Raw genomic sequence first — 5,582 nt, forward strand, 5'->3', positions numbered from 1 at the left:
GAATAAATTAGACGGAGCAAATAGAACTAGAATTTAAAGGTAAAATACAGTGTCAAATTTTAGGTAAACATGAAGAAAATAATCTTCTTAACAATAAGAACTTTAAGACAGTGGAATGTTCTCTTGGGGAAAGTGATGGAAAACCTCTCACTTCAGCAATGCACACAGAAAGAGGTTTTAAATGTTGTTTGATCTGCGATAGAAAGAAATTGGTGAGTCATTACAATGTACTTTGAAGTCCTACAGAAGAAGATTTTAAAAAAAATCTGTGCCTTCCAGTCAAGTGTTGTAGCTGCCTCACTGCTCAGTTTTTGATATGGAGATAACCACAAGAATTTTAAGAACTGATTTTTATGTGATGCCAGTTACCACTAGGATCTGAAACAAAATGTTATGGACAGATGAACAGATTCGCGTGGTTTTCCTATCAGCTACCTAAAGAGCCCACCAGGCAGTATAAATTACTCCATCTCACAGCTGCATTTGACCTCCTTTCTTCAATGAAATTGCTCTGGATAGGTCTGTTCTGAATGCAGGAAAAGAGCAGCAAGTCAGGTATATATCAACTACCCACACTGGTTATTTCAATAACCTGGCCCAGAACTGCTAGGGGTGAGCACAAACCAATACAAGTTCCAAAAACAGCTGAGGCATTCAGACTCCACAGAGTTTCAGCAGCCCCTTCAGGAGTCTCAGCTGCCCCCTGTCCCATCCCTGTGGAACACATACTGACCATATTACAACAAGGTATTACTGGTCCTCCTGCAAGCTCTTGTTTTGGCTCCATGGTAGAATTGACTTGAGATATAGTCACAAAATTTCCCCCCCTGCATTTTCTTGAAATTAAAAAATATATGTATTCTTGAATCTTTGTTGAAATCTGGGGTGACTTGGTGAAAAGAAGAGAAAAAGGCAGGGATAAAAAATATTCTTTTTATCCTGAGAAGAATAAAAGAGATGAAAATTCTGGTTTCAAAAGAAATATTTTAACTAATTCACAATTTTAGATACTTTACTTGTGGCCACAAATGTCCATGCTGGTAACCTCAGCACAGTGCAAGAAGTCACACCCTGTTCCTGTGGTGATCAATGCAGGGGGGCCTGTACAACTCACTTTTGGCAAATTATCTGTTGTGTTGAGAATGTGAGAGTGTGAGTACTAAGCATGTGTGAGTATGTGTGTTTTTGTGTATGTGTTGAATGCAGAAACCTGGTTTTTAGAATATTCACCTGTCACGGTTTGACACTGGCGCAATGCCAGTGCCCCCATGAAAACACACTCTCCCTGGTGTCTGCTGTGAGATGTGACCAGGAATAAGCAAAGCAGGCTTCTGCTTAGGAATAGAGGAAAAGTTTATTAACTAAACTACAAGTAAAAAGACACACACACACACAGAACATGAAAACCTCACAAAAACATTTCCTCCTCCCCCCACCACATTTCCAATACATCTGTCTCCCAAATTCCAACTCTCAGTCCATTATCAAAACCTTCAGACAATCAATCAATCCTCAGTTCATCGAGAAGAGAGGAGCCCTTCTTGTGCCATGGTGACCTGTTCCTTTTCATGTCCAGTGCTCTCACCACTGAACACGGACCAGAGTTGCCTCTGGGGTCATCGTTTAAGGATGCTTTGTCTCCTTCCAAAAAGGGCACAGTCTCTCCTTTTCAGGACATCTGTCCCCCCCAAATTTGTTCGCCCCCTGGGGCTGAGAGGCACCAACACTGAACCCTCTAGGCTCTGAGCCACCGCCTGCCCCGGGACGCAGTCTCTGTATCACAAGGAAGCATGGTTCTGTCCATGGCTGTACAAAAAGAGTCCAGCAAAAAGCCACTCCATCATCTCTTTCCACCTAAGGTTCTTCTCTACTCTTCCAGCATCACTCTCACTGCTCAGACTTTCATCACTTGCCCATTTCCTTCTTCCACTTCATCTCTATCTCCCCTCTAGGGAAGGTCACTGCTCTGTAAAGTTTTCATTGTCCAAAAAGAGTTAAAAGCTCCTACAAGTGGCCAGACTCCTTCTCCTGCACTTGCTCCCCCGCTTCTCCGCAAGCTGGGCCGTGCCGCCAGCACAATATCAAATTTCAAGGTTAAAGTCCAGGCATCAGCTTCTCTCTCTCTCTCCCTCCCCGTCTTCTGGGGGCGGGGGGCTGCCCAGTGCCTCTTGGTAAGATTCTTCTCCATCCTTCCACCCTTGGGCCAGGCCCACCTTCCATGTCTGTCCAAGGCCCGGCCTATCTCCTGGGCTGCATGGCTTCCCTACCCCCGCCCAGCTGGCATCTAGGCAGGGGAGGTCTGGACTCTTCACTGACCGGAACTCAAAGAGACACTTCTCCTCGAGAGCTCTGCTTTTAACCCCTGTGCTCCCAGAGGCTATCCAATACCCCAGTGGCCAAACCAGGTGCCAATATTCAAATCTGAACACTTATTGGCCTGACCACTCCATTCCCAGAAAACCTACTTCCCTTAAACCACGACATCACCCAAAACTGATAATGCTCGAGAAGAAAATGATTGTCAGCTGGATTAAATAGTAATGGGGGAATTATAAAGAGGATTTGACACAAAGAAGCAGTCACTGGGAATAGTATAAAAGAAGCATAAAAATTCATAACCAGAGGGAAAGACTGCAGTGGAAAGGACAGAAATGAAACCTGGTTTGGCAGTGACAGAAGCTGCCCTGGGGCATCACAGCCCCTGTCCAGCCCAGAGGGATGTCCCTGTCCCTGTCTGATGCTGGGAGGGTCCTGACCTGGTAAACAGCAGCTCCTGCAGGTGGGACCCATTTTTGGTGTGTGCAAAGAACCTCTTTGAGCCTTTCCCATCAGTGTCAGGTTCCTGGGGCTTCCGCCTCTCCACAGGAGGAGAATGCAGGCAGGGCAGCCCCCATGCCTGAGTGGGTGGGGGTTACTGGTTACACCCTTTTCTTGGTGGGGGGTGTGAACATAATTGCATGTGTGCATATGTGGTATGAAGATTTTAGGACTAGTTACAGAAGAATGTTTAGGATGCTTGTTTTATTATTATTACTATCATTATTGGCATTATTGTCAGTATTTGTTATTTCTTTTGAAAATGTGTACAATTGCAGATTATCTACTGTATTAGATATGACTGCTGGATATATTGTTTGTTGATTGACAATTATTTACATGTTGTTCAGAAATCAATAAACTGCTTTGATTCTTTGATTTAATTTAGTCTTTGTGAAATGAACAATTTTCCCTTTGTCTATCAGAAAGCATTTCAAAGAATTTCTACTGGCCAAAGGAAAACCTGCAAAAAAGCCTTGCAAAACCTCCCAGAAGGAGGATCTGGAGAACATAGATGCCAGTCAGACCGACCTCAGTGTCCAGCAGGGTTATGGATCAGATCATCTTGAGTGTGATCACGTGGCACATACAGGACCACCAAGTGATCAGGCCCAGTCAACATGGATTTAGGAAAGGCAGGTCCTTCCTGAACAGCCTGATCTCCTTTTATGACCAGATGACCTTCCTGGTGGATGAAAGGCTGTGGGTTTTGTCTACTCAGGCCTCAGCAAAGCCTTTGGTGCTGTCTCTCACAGCATTGTCCTGAAAAAGCTGGCAGCCCACAGCTTGGACAGGTGGACTCTTCACTGGGATGAGAGCTGTTTGGATGATCAAATCCAGAGAGTGGTGGGAAGATGTGTTGCATCCAGTCAGTGGCCAGTCCCTAGTGGTGGTTCCCAGGGCTCAGTATTGGGTCCAGTACTGCTCAGTAATTTTACTGATGATCTGGATAAGGGGATTGAGTATACCCTCAGTAAATTCACAGATGACACACAGCTTGGTGGCAGTGTTGATTTTCTCGAGGGTAGGAAGGCTCTGTAGAGGAACCTGGACAGGCTGAACAGAGGAAATGAGACCTCTATGGTGTTCAAGAAGACCAGGTGCTGAGTCCTACACTTTGGCCACCATAATCCCCTAAAATGCTACAGGCTGGGGGAAGAGTCGCTGGAAAACTGCAAAGAGGAAAAGGACCTGGGAGTGCTAGGTGACAGCTGAACATGAGCCAGGTGTGCCCAGGGGGCCAGGAAGGCCAATGGCACCTGGCCTGGATCAGCAATAGTGTGGCAGCAGGACCAGGGCAGGTGTACTCAGCACTGGTGAGGCCACACCTCAAATCCTGCGTCCAGTTTTGGGCCTCTCACTACAGGAAAGGCATTGAGGGGCTGGAGTGAGTGCAGAGAAGGGGAATGGAGCTGGCGAAGGGTTTGGAGCACAGGTCTGATGAGGAGCAGCTGAGGGAGCTGGGAGTGTTTGGCCTGGAGAAAGGGAGGCTCTGGAGGGACCTTATTGCTCTCTACAACTGCCTCAAGCAACGCTAGGGGCGGTTCAGGCTGGACATCAGGAGGAATTGCTTCCTGGAAAGCAATTCTTCCTGTTAAACACTGGAATGGGCTTCCCAGGGAAGTGGTGGAGTCACCACCCCTGGAGGTGTTCAAGAAACTACTGGATGTGTTACTTGGTGCCATGGTCTGGTTGACAAGTACAAAGGTTGGACTCAATGATCTCAAAGGTGTTTTCCAATCTAAATGATTCTGTGATTCTATGAAAATTTGAGGATTTAAAAAATACTTTCTTAATGGCACAAATATTCATTTATATCTCTTTATTTCTTCTATCAGTCTCAAAACTGTTAGTGTTGGATGCACAAGATAATTTTACACTACTTTTGCTTTAAAGGTTTTTGAGAATTTTTCATAGGAGATACTGACTTTTGTGAAGGTAAAAACAATCCATCAGATTTTGGCAAAGATACATGTTTACCCACAGACACAACATGAGACATGGTGTTAAAATACTTCAACATTCTATTTTATGCATTAAGATCAATTCGTCCCTAAATCAAATGCCAGAGCTGGAAAATTAATTTAAATTCTGTCCTCATAGGAAAAAAAAATAGATATTTTCTTTCAAAATTTTTCATTATAGATTTTTTCAGAGTGAAAGTGTAAATCATAATACTTACAAGAGGATACATGTATTTACAAGAAGCCTCTGGACAGTTTCAATAAGTCTAAATTGGGCCTTATTAAATGAAATCTATGGTCAGTTCACATCATCCTGTGAAATTTTATGCCATGACTTTGTATGATAAATTGCAACAATGCAAAATCATATATCCAAGTAATTCCACTGGGAAATTCACTTTTCTGTTTTCTCTGGGTTTTGACTGTATGTAGTGATTTTAGAAGATTCTTGTTTACTAATGATATAGGAGATATGTTTGGAAGCCATTTTCATACAAAAGAGAAGAAGAAGGAGCTCAAATGTCTGAAGAAGTCTGTGTGAAATCCCTGCACAAACTGGAAGCACTATCACATCTTCAGGCAATTGTCTTAGGAGCACCACACTTCTGGTGTGGAAATTAGATATTTACTTGCAAATGACTCAGTAAGGGAGGTTTCCATAAAAATTATTCTCTGTAAAAAAAACCAAAAAACAACAAACCACCAAATCAACCCTCCTAAAAAAGCTCAACAAGCTTAAAATTTCTAAAAAACTTGTGAGAAGTAATTATCAAGATAGCATTTCAACGCCATCTGTCTAAC

The sequence above is a fragment of the Geospiza fortis genome, unplaced genomic scaffold (assembly GCF_000277835.1).
Source record: "Geospiza fortis unplaced genomic scaffold, GeoFor_1.0 scaffold161, whole genome shotgun sequence".
Taxonomy (NCBI): domain Eukaryota; kingdom Metazoa; phylum Chordata; class Aves; order Passeriformes; family Thraupidae; genus Geospiza; species Geospiza fortis.